This window comes from Hylobates moloch, unplaced genomic scaffold (genome assembly GCF_009828535.3).
Source record: "Hylobates moloch isolate HMO894 unplaced genomic scaffold, HMol_V3 SCAFFOLD_15, whole genome shotgun sequence".
Lineage (NCBI taxonomy): Eukaryota > Metazoa > Chordata > Mammalia > Primates > Hylobatidae > Hylobates > Hylobates moloch.
In genome coordinates, this window is record NW_026652290.1 from 36,092,754 (window position 1) to 36,105,206 (window position 12,453).

The window sequence follows — 12,453 nt, forward strand, 5'->3', positions numbered from 1 at the left end:
TGCTGCACCCTGGGGTCCCCTCTACTCTGCAGTAAAGAAGCTGTGCACCCCTTCTCCCCAGAAGCCTCACTCCATGTGGGTCTGGGTAAGACTGTCAATCAGAGGCACTCAGAGGAGATTTCAAAGATAAAAGAGAGTGAAGGGCCATGCGTTTCTAGAGGCAACTGGGGGCAAAGGTGTGAGCAGATGCGTGATTCACAGCGGCTTCCCAGCAACTTCTGGAGACCCCCCTACTTCATTGCTTCTACGGAGAGAATGGCAGGAGCTTGCTAGAAGTTCTGGAGAATTATGGGGGCTTCCTGGGGTGCACTTAAGATCCACCCTCGGGTGTGCCAGCTGGAGATCGCTGGTGGCAGCTTCCCCAACCTTCTCTCACAGTTCTTCCAGCTGTTTGTGCAAGCCACTATTTCCTTACATTAAAACCTCTAAACCTGGAGAGCATAGCATGGCTTCTGTTCCTTATCTGAATGTTGAAGGATACAGTTTTTCTTACCAGAGGATTCCTCAGATCTGACCAAATATGAACGTAGTGGAGACCTTATTGCCAGTGGAAAATGGGATGTTTACCACCCATGACATGTTGTGGCAAAGCCATTGAAGTTCTCAAATGCAGTAAGTTGCCTGGAACCAAGTGCCTATAGAAGGCCAAATATGGGAAATTGAGCAGCCGCTACATGGAATGTTCTGATGGAAATGAAGAGTCCAAGGTTTAATGTGGGGCTTAATGGTTATTTCTCACTGAACCAAAGATTTGGGGAAAAGGCAGTGACACGCTTGTCACTTTAAATTCTCATCTTAAGGCATGCATACAGAGGTTCTATGGCTGTCCTCAAGAAATCCCTTATTTCTCATAGCCGAACAACCAGGACTCAGGGAAACTAACCAGGCTAAAATTGAATCCTGAGAGTAGCTAAATTATAATACAAATTGAAATTGCGTTGTTGTATGGTATCTTACATAAAGTTAAAGCGTTAATCAGGAAAAAACATCCCTGAGATTAGAATGGGATCAGTATGATCCTATTCCTATCATTCTGAGGAACTTGAATCCCATGTCCAGCAAGCCTCACCTGCCAGAGTAGCCCTTTCTCCCCAAGCAGAGTAGGTGAGCCTCCTCTTACTTGAAGACTGTGTAATAACTGCATCTGAAGTAGTTAGCTTGCAATGAGTGATGATTCTCCCTCAGACCCACCTCACTAACTCTCAATACTTTCACATCTGTAATTAGAGTCTAATAACAGCTATGGATTCACTGTGAACCATAAGGGGAGAGGTATAAAATGTGATCTCAAAAGAGATTCTATATATGATATGGTTTGGCTCCGTGTCCCCACCCAAATCTCATGTCAAATTGCAATTCCCAATGTTGGGAGAGGGACCAGTTGGGAGGTGATTGGATGGTGGGGGTGGATTTCCCCCTTGCTGTTCTCATGATAGTGAGTGAGTTCCCATGACATCTGGTTGTTTAAGTGTGTAGCCCTCCCCTCTTCACTCTGTCTCCTGCCACCATGTGAAAATGTGCTTGCTTCCCCTTCAACTTACCACCATGATTGTAAGTTTCCTGAGGTTTCTCCAGCCATGCTTCCTGTGCAGTGTGTGGAACTGTGAGTCAATTAAACCTCTTTGCTTTATGAATTACTCAGTCTCATATAGTTCTTTATAGCAGTGTGAGAATGGACTAATATAATATGCAACAAAATAATTGCAAAATTTTATTGGTTTACATTGAGTGTAACCTGAGGATTACATATAGAAATAGATTCTGAAATAGATTCCTGGTTAAATCTCTATTTGACCATACTGCTCCAACCTGTTTCCTGAGTTACCCGTCAGGTTGACAGATTTGAATGGGTGCCATAGTTACAGAAGGCTCTGTAGCTGATCTAGCCTACTGGGCAAGATGCCTTACATAGCAGGCCCTGATAGCAGATTATGTGTGGAAAATCCCTTAAAATTTTGGAATAAGATCATCCACTCCTTCATATAACTCCTCTCCTTTTAAGAAATAGCTCCTAACTTGCTTCTGTGCCCTGGTAGCATCTACGTAACTCAAGATGCACATTGAGAGCTGCATCTTCTCTAAGTCAGTGGTCCCCAACATTTTTGGCACCAACGACTGGTTTTGTTGAAAACAATTTTCCCACAAACAGTGGTTGAGAGGGGGTAGGATGGTTTCAGGATCAAACTGTTTCACCTCAGATCATCAGGCATTAGATTCTCATAAGAAGCACACAACCTAGATCCCTCGCTTGCATGGTTCACAATAGAGTTCCTGCTCCTATGGGAACTTAGTGATGATGCTGATCTTACAGGAGGCAGAGCTCAGGTGATAATGCTCACTCACCCACCACTCGTCTCCTGCTGTGAGATCTGGTTCCTAACAGGCCACGGACCAGTACCAGTCCATGGCCCAAGGATTGGGAAGCCCTGCTGTAAGTCACTGAGCCACAAAGCTGGGCATGGTAGCTGCTGTCCATCATCAAGTTGAACTCCTATGTGGGAAATTGGGCTTAAAGGCACAAGTAAGTTGCTTGAACAAGTGGCTTCAACTTCTGTGCACCTCTCCTCTTGCACTGATACCTTTACCTCAACTCACACCTGTGGCCCGACAGGAAGTTCCCAGTGACCAGGGGATTGAAGAAGAAGAAGAAAAAAAAAATCCTTGACTTCATTTTCATATGGTTCTGCTGGCATCTTTGAAAGCCAGCAGCTGCAGCTCTACAGCACCACAGGGGAGTGACCTCAAGGCAGTGGAAAGGGGGGTCCTCCCAGGTTTGTTCACTATACCTGCAAGGAGAGGGGCCAGAGGTTTGGAACCACATTAAGTGAGAGGTCATGCCCAATGGCATCACAGGATGTTCAGGGACTTGGAAGTGAAAAATCAATGCTCTGGGAAAACAGTGAATGGAACTTTCCGAAGTCACAGAGCATGAGGACACGGGCCCGTTGGAAATTCTTCTCAACTATGGTAGAGGTGGCTCTTATCAAACAGCAGAATAAGGTAGCCTGATGAGTGGCTATCAGTCACTCTTTTTGCCACCTCCCCAAAGTGGGCCCACTAGACTTGCATGTGAGGTGATCGTACTGGCAGGTTTGATGGTCAAGTATGAGCTCAACAATATGGGCTTTCACCAACCAATGCTAACCTGGCCATAGCATCTGCTGAGTGTTGACCCTGACCACAGCAGAGGGTGACACCAAACCCTCTAATTTAGCAGCTTTCTTTCTGGCAGTGAGCTGGCCAGCTGGTTGGATACATTGGACCCCCTCCCCCATCCTATGAGGTAGGGGCAGAGGAAGGTATGCGCCTTCACTGGAATTATCACTTCCTCTGAATATGGATTCACATTCCCTGCCTGAAATACCTCTGCTGGTGCCTCTATTGGACCTTTAGAAGGCCTCATCCTCATCCATCCATATGACAAGTCTGACCAGGTAACCCATTTTATAATGCAGGAAGTGTGTGATGAGCTTATACCTATGGAATCCACTGGTTTTACCATACACCTTATCACTACAAATTGTAGCATCAACAAGCTAACAGCAGTGTGACCAGAGACCAATATGTATTGTCATTTTTGCCTGTAACTAGAATACATGGATCAAGGAACTTCCCATAAACTGCCAAAAAAATATTGGCTTGCCATTTCCACCTCATTGACCTTGGACTTTGGTTATGGGACTCCTGATGCCAATGGAGCATGAATAGATGTGCCTACGTCCATGTCATGCATTTTTCTAACCTTATTTTTTTGTTGATTAAAGACATTTTGCATTTAAAGGAAAGGCCACAATTTAATTTTTTTTTGTTACTGAAGCTTTATTCTTACAACCAAAAGAAGCCTAGATGATTCACCCAAATCTCCATTTGAATTTGATGTTTCCTCCTTAAGTGAGAGTCTGGCAGTGGATTCTAGCACATTACTGAGAAGTGACTGAAGATCTTTCAGGCTTGTAACCACAACCCATGCCTTGCCCATGTTCCTTCCCTCCCCAGATACCTTACAGGAGACCCCAAGTGTACAATCTGCCATGATTCAGTGCTAAACCATTTATTGTGCTCAATTAAATGCTTATCAAGAATGATGCAGGTGCTAATGGGACGTGTATGCAGGATCAAGCCTTGACATTTTGATTTATATCTTTCCTGGCTAGCGGCAGTGGAAAGGAGCTCTGGGAAGGTTAAGAGTTAATATACTGCCACAGCTCCTGGGGGACTTAGCATAATAGTGACATGGACAACTGATCCTGGAGTTTCTAAAAGGCAACATTTGAGATTAAAAACTTCATGAGCCCAAATGTCAAGTCTATAGTTCCTTTCCCAAAGGAGTGAGCAGATAGTGTATTATATTCCCCAAGCTTTACTTGCAGGCAGTACTTCAATGGCAGAGAGGAATACCTGGATATATGTGAACAGCCTTGACGGAGAAAAGCCTCCCCTTCCCAGTCCTTACCCCACAAAGAAAAATAACAAAAGCAAAACTCCAAGGCTACAGGAGATCAAAAATATCTTCTTTGATATCCTGTGCCCTACCCAAAAGTGCTGAGAACAAGCTTCTCTTTCTAATTCTGGTCAGCATTGTTAGTGCTCTCCAAAATCCAGGTTCTTTTCTTTCGGAGTACAAAATAATTTTATTCTGAGGCTAAAACATACGTTTGTCTTTATTTGCAAGGTGTTACATCCTAGAGGAAGGAAAATGCTGGGTGGAGGGGATTGTATGGGAACTTTTGGTAATCTGGGTTGTGAAAGTTCAGAGCTCTCATAGAGTTTCACATGTCTGAGGCCAGCAAGTAGGTCAGTATGAGATATTCAGATTGGGGAATGGGCAAGGATGGAGAGAATCCTCCAATAGAAGGATGTGTTCCTGGGGCTAAAAAGCAGTCAGCCTCGGGTTTTACAAGAGTGAGTGGGAAGTTACTGGGCATGAGTAGTTTCCCAGGAGCCTTGACTCAAGATACATACAAAGACTTCATTTCCCAGCCTTCCTTGCAACTGTCAGTAGTCACATGACTGAGTTTAGCCAATAGAATGTGAGCAGAGATGGTGCACACCATATCGCCCATAGCCTCTACAAACCTGCCACATTGCATGTCCAAGTTCTTTCCCCTTCTGCAACCAAGTGACAACGGCCATGTGACCTTGGGAAGCCACTCTTTGAAAATGACAGACCTTCCATCAGCCTGAGCTCTACAGTGATACACATCCCTGTTAGGTCAGACAAAAACTTTGGTAAAATGGTTGCTTAACACAACTTGGAAAGGAGGGAAACCAGCTAAAATGCTGCTTGCTGGTGCATTTAACATGATGTAAGAAAGAGATGAATTTGGGAAATTCTGGCAAGTTTGTAAGAAAAAAAATAAAAAGGAGAGAATAGAGAATGTGCATAAATTTAGGGTCTAGCAGGGTTAAAAGGAGCAGAAAATAGCTAGACCACACATTTTTAGGAAAAAGACTAAAAAAGGCTTCCAGCAATAATAACCCATTAAATTTTCTCAGTTAAGTGGCTTGTCCTGTGGCAAGTATCAGATCAAGGGTGGGACTTTTTCTCCCCTATCCTTACCAGTGGTTCAAATGGCCTCAGAGCAGCTGCCATTACATTGAGGCTATAATGGAGTCCAGGAAGAAAATAAATTCAGACTTTATAATTACATCCAGGAAAAGTCTTATGTTCCTGCACAGAACAGAGTGGAATCACACAGATTAGACAGAAGCCTTCAGATGTTTGAAAGAATTACCTTGCCAAGAAGGCCGGACAAAATGAAAACAAAAACAAATGCCTGTAATGGTTTGAGTCTTACTGCAACCTTGGCTCCTCAAAACTCACATGAGCACAAAGTGGGCAGTGAAAGTTCATGGTCCCTAAGAGGAAATCCTCTCTAACACTCTGAAGTTCCCTTCTGAGGTGAACACATAAAATAATGAACAAGAAAGCCCTCCCAGAGGACAGAAGCACAAAAATTGATGGATAGGGAAGTTCCTTCTAGGCTACAGAGAAACAGGATTGCATCAAGAACTTTGCCCCATGCCAGGGCAGAGGCTTGCAATTCTTGCCTGTAAGGATTTTATTATTGCTACGGACCAACGACTACTGTGTGTGCAAAACCATTCATTCCCTTTTTCAATAGAGACATTTTTGTTGTGGTTATTTTATTCCTGCTTCAGCATTAGGAGTGAGTGTAATGGAGGATGCCTGGCAGGGTAGGAAGAGGATAACTTGTCTTTTAGTTTGTCAAACCATACAAAGCTACCTTCAGACCTGATGGAGTATACTGCACATAACCGGGAGAGCCTGGACTTTAAACTTGATGTGGTATCTGGATAGGTCTTAAATTGTCTCCTCTAGGGAGAGAAGAAGGTATCTTCTCTATCTTCTTCCCAGAAGCCTTGACTCAACATAGACACAAAGACTTCATTTCCCAGCCTTCCTTGCAACTGTTGGTAGTCACATGACTGCATTTAGCCAGTAGAATGTGAGCAGAGATGGAAATAAGGATATGAATGGATATTTGGAGAGCAGAATGATGGACTAGGATCGAGACTACTGGCATCACACCAGACTTCATGTTCTATTCTGCCTTTTGTATACTCACCTAGACAGTATCTCCCAGTCTCCTTTACAATTAGATGGGGCAACATGACTGAGTTTTAGCCAATGGAATGTGACTGAAAGTGATAGGTACCAATTACTGTGTGGTCTATAAACACTTCTCATGTGTGATGAGGCTCCAGGTTCTTTCCTGAAAGGCTGCATGGAGCCAAGCTCCCCAAATGACCTGAACTACTAAGAACTGCAATATGAGCAGGAAACAAGCTTGTCTTAACCCAATGTATATTTTGGGGTTGATGTATTATTCCAACTAACATTACTCTAAATAATACACTGATTGTCCCCTTCTGTTTTCCCAATTTCCCAATTCTCTAGGCCGCTAATCAAGATTGAACTTATAAATATGCATTTAATTACAATTTTACCAATAATTGTATGGCCTTTCTCTCCTTCACATAGCCCCTTTGTGCTCCATTACCCAAAGCTCCTCTATTGGAGATACTTTCTTCAGTTTACTTTCTTGTTGATCTCAGGCAAAGCAGTTAAGCTCCTGAGTCTCAAAACCATGGGAGTTAATAGCAGAAATGCCTTACATGGCTATGTGAGGAATGGCTAAAATAAGATCTAGCCCATATTGAGCACAGTGCCTGACTGATACACAATACATATAATGGGGAAAAGCTTTTTCTCTGCCATCTTAAGTTCAAACCTGTAGGCTGTAAATTAACTGACAAAAGATTAATAAAACAGACATACAATATTTATAATATTTTTATGTGCAGAGAGGCTTCACAGAAAAGAAGTAAAAACCCAAAGAATGTTAGACTTGAGGGCTGCTATAAAATTTTAAGAAAGGGTGAGAAATTGTGGAGAAGTGACTAGAAAAAGGAAGGAGGGTTTGGGCTTCTAGGGTCAATAAATTATGGGAAGAGGACGAGGAAATATGTGGGGGAAAACTAATGGAAGATAAGAGTTATTTTAGTAAGGTTCAGTTATGTAAACTTAGCTCTAGTTCTCTGTCTGTGGTGATAAGAGTTGCTCTCCTCATCCTGGTGTGGGGACTGGGGTTGGGGGTATTTTAGGCCACTTGCACAAAGGGAAATTTATGCTCTGCTTTTAGGCAGAAAAGGGGAAGGCAGAGAACCTTTCTTACATGTGTTGATTCTCAGCTGCCTTTAGCTCACAATAATCCTCATGCCAAAGTAGCATATTTTGAAGTGGCATATTCTGGACCTCTCCATATGTGTTCAGTGTATTCTTTGTATGTTCAGTAAATGTGATTGTTACTGTTATCTTAAAAAGACCATATTCATTTGAAAATACCACTGGTCTGAATTCTAAGAGGGTAAACACCTTCAAAGGGTGAGATTCCATCATACTTGAGTGGATAACTTAAGACTAGCTGGGGACCCAGATGGGGAGAGTTTTGGTTAAAGGAGCAGACATGGAATTGAACCTGTCACTCAGGAGACGGCCTGGGAACACCACAGCAAAACCACCTATGGTAGGATCCAATGGCAGAGCCAGTTAGGGGTGAGGCAGTAGTCATTTCTAACAGTTGATCTTCATCTAAAGCAGACATCTGGTAGCTGAGGGGATGAGGAAACTAGGTTTGGGAATAAACAGAATCATAAAGAAGTAGCAGGGATGTGGGCGAACACAGTTTAAAAAGTAAATAACTAAGCTGTGGGAACCTACAGACTCAGGAGCCACTCTCTTCGGACAAACCTATGTTTGTTCTTTGACTAATGCCAGAACAAGACCCATGTAAGCTCAGTGAAGGAGTGTGGGAGACAGACAGACGTAACATCTGAGGTAGAACCAAGCCAGTCAGTAAGTCAGTCAAGTCAGGCAAAAAGGCCTACTACGGGTAGTTCCAGAATCTCTAGATTTTTAAAATAAGAATGGCTTGGGAGCAGTAATCAGGTTGGAAGCTGCATTAGTATTACACAATACTGAGAAGAGCTAAATATTCATATAAAAGACTAGTAAGTGGTGTTTGTTCTATTTTACCTAGTATTTAGAGGCATTTTGTAGAGTGAGAGTTCCCAGGGTACCCATTTCCCCATAGTGCCAGAAACAGAAGTCTGAGACCAGACATCTATCTAGTTTGTAATGAAAAGCCACATTTTGTTGATCTCAGCCAAGCTTCATAGAGCCCAGAAATAGCAGACATTTGCTTCAGATTCATCTTTCTCATCTCCACCGAGATCTATTTTTTCATAATGCCGTCCTCAGGCCACTCATATTATAATACACGTTCTTAGGCCACATTCCTAGACCTCCTGAGTCAGAACCCCTGGCTATGGAGCCCAGAAATCTGTATTGTTAACAAGCCTTTTAGTGATCTTTATCACTAGCATTTGTGAGCTATTTGTCTACGCAATAGTAGATGCTCAATAAATGTTCATTTGTGTTTTCCTCCATGTTTTTAAAGAACATTTGAAAAGATCCTTGCCCCTGGAGAGTTATCTCCCAGCTCCCACAAAGCCGAGTATCAGAAAGAAATTGAAATTGACTCCTTTATTTGCATATAAATGCCTGCTGTGGCCTGAATGTTTGTGCCTTCCCACAAATTCCTAATTATCAGTGTGAACAGGATTAAGGACCTTATAAAAGAAGCCTAAGAAAGACCCCCTGCCCCTTCCACAATGTGAGGACACAGTGAGAAAATGCCTTCTGTGAGCCAGGAAATGGGCCCTCACCAGATACCAAATCTATTGGCACCTTGTTTTTAGACTTTCCAGCCTCCAAAACTGTAAGAAATAAATTTCTATTGTTTGTAAGTTACCTGGATTGTGATATTTTGTAATAGCATTCCAAAACAGACTAAGACAATACAGCCCTGGCTGTTTCCAAAGGAGCTGTGCTCTAAAGTTATCTCTTTTATTTTACATAACTCCAGCCTGATCATGGAAAGTCAAAGATCTAAGCATTCTGAGTTTTTTATTAGCTTTTGTGTGTTTCATTGACTTTGTATCTTCAGTGCCTGGCACACAAAAGGTACACAATGTGTGCTTTTTGTCATGTATTGAGTTTTAAAATAAGACTCAAACTAGAGTCACGGCTTAGTTTATTGCTACAATTCTGTTCATATCATTCATCATTTATCAGAAATTCTATAGCAAAAGTTCAGCAGCTTTAGTCTCTATTATGAAATAGCATTGTTCTTAGTGTTCTTTCTGTGCACTTCACTAATCACTGTGACTCAGTAATATATAATTATCAGAGCAAGCTTTGCATTCATATGAGCACTTATTGCATCTATGCATGCCTATTAAAACATGCCACAATTTTTAACAATAGGAGAAAAAATATTAAAATCGCCATGGAGATTTTATTTGCTGTTGTTTATGAAATGTGCCCCGATTAAGACCATCAGTCTTGAATTCATTTTTGATCATTTCACTCTAACTACACTCTTAAAATAATTATTGAATAGGAATACTAGTTTTCATCACTCACAATGGAGAAAGAAAATATCAGAAAAGGAAAATAATCAGCACTGAATTCATCCTAAAAATTTTATGTGGATTTTGGTGTGATGCCTTCAAATAGCATGTACTGTGTATCAGGTACTATTCTAGCAGATGGGGCATTCAAAGAAGAGAAATACAAGATCTCTGCTCTTTGGGCATCTCACAGGAGAGATACAAGTATGTGCAAATAGTTGCCCAATGGACACCCCTGCTTGTTCTCTCTCTCTTGTTTATCCCACACTAGTTAATAACGTGGATCCAGGGGAAGTAAGAGGACACAGTATATACAGCACCCTGAAGAGCAGCATGCTCCGTTAACCACCCAGAGTCAGTTATGGGAAGAGGTGGGCTGGTAGATGGAAAGCAATGGTTCCTACTCTTGGGGAATGCTCTCTCTAGAGGAGAGAAAGGAATTGTAGTACCATCAGAATTTTCTTAGGAAAGGACAGTGCATATATGTTACATTGGGAATGGGGCACAGGGTGGGATGCCTGCCCAAAGCCTGGTACACAGGACAGGCTCAGCAGTCAGCTGTCTGGCTTGGCTTTAGCACTGGGGTTTCCCATAGCCCTGGAATGAGCACCATGAAAACATCCCTGACCTCTAGAAGCTTACAGTACAGTTGAAATGACAGAACAAATGAACCGTCCAATTAGGGATCATGGAAGGACCAAACTGCAGTGACGATAAGTTTATGGTCCAGTCCCACTCCCCACTAGCAGCATGTCAGCTGGTAAATTGCTGAAACTCCCTTATTCTCTTGTTTTTATTACAGTGAGGATATACTCATAGCCCCAGTCTCTTGGGTTGTGGTGTTCGATGAGTGGACCTGGATAAAGTGCTTGGGAGGCAGCCATCATACAATGCTTGCTCTACAAGTGTGAGGTCTGCCTATTCTTTGCTGAGCAGCAACCACAGAAATCTACCCAGGCCAATACTGTGCCTGAGAGCTCTCTAAGTTAAAAGAGATTCCCAAACAGCACTCACTTCACGCTACTAGAGAAAGAGGTTGTGGTTTTCAAGAGGAACAGCAGCCGTTCATGACTGTGCAGGGAGGAATCCTTACCTTCTTCTTGGGAGCAGGTTTGTAAGTGAGCGTCTTATTCCACAGGTGTGGGCTAGTGACATAAGGTCATCCTCTCCAAGATCAGTGGCAAAGAGACAACAGTCAACATGATATACGGTTTTTCTCAAAAGAAAGACTCCTAATTCCTTCCCGTGAAAACCACATTTTAGTAGCAGCCTAGTTGAATTAAAGGCATCTTAGGGCTTAATTTAAAGAGAAAATAAGGTTTGCCACAGTAATTAACCAAAAAAGAGACAAGATGTCTTAGAAGAGAGATTCAAATTATCCCAATGCTGAAGTTAATAGGAATGCTTTTTTGCTTTTCTCCCTAGAGGTTATGTCGATCTGGCAAATTAGTAATGTGCCTCAGCTCATTGGTATTCTATGCCGAGAACTTGTGCTGCAAGATAAAAGAATGTGACTGTGGAAGTAAACCCTAAAATAATGCCTTTCCCTGAGCTTCTCTAGGGGTTATCTGGCTTATTCACCCGTCCCTTTCTCAGCCTAGTGATTCCTAAGCACTCATCCATGAATCCCTATTGTAAAAGAAAAGGTAGATAGTAAGCTTAATTTTCATGCCACAGGCAAGAAAGTCAGAGAGTCATAGCCTAAGGAATAGACATAAATAACCAAGAAAACAGCCAGTGTGGGAAGACCCAGGGACACCCAATTGCTACATAGTCCCCCCCGCAGCCCAGCCCCATCTCCAGGAAGCCTGACTGCCCTTCCACCAAGCTTTCTTTCCTTCATTTATTCATCCATTCATTTATCATTTTTCAGATATTGAATGGCCATCTATGATGTTTCAGGCGCTCTGACACCTATTAGGGGTACAGGCATAAATTAGACAATCATGGTGTGCCTTAGCTGGGGTTAGGTGTTTCCCAGCTCCAGTCTTCTGTAAATCTGTCCACCTCTCTCAGAAGCCCAGTTATAAATTCTATATTTATTGTTCCTTGAATACTGATGTTTTAGTTAATACGTCCTTTCATTTTTTCTGGATCTACTTAATAGGCATTTCAGATATTGAGTATTTTTTCAGATGATCAAATCCAGTCTCATAGCTTGAAATTCTATCTACATACCAACAACTACCAAACCAATTCTTTACCTTTTGGATTCTAGACTTTTATATCCAAATGCTTTCTTGACATCTCTACTTGTAGAGACTTGTAGATCTCTACGTCTAACAGAGATCTCAAAGTTAACATGTTCAAAATTGAACTCCCCCAATCTTTCCCCTCAAAACCTCCCATAGATCTCCATCTTCATAAATACAATCTCCCTTCCTCCATTTGCCCAGAAAAGGAAGAATAAAGTCACCTTTGGCTCTTCTCTCTCACACACTTCCATATCCAATT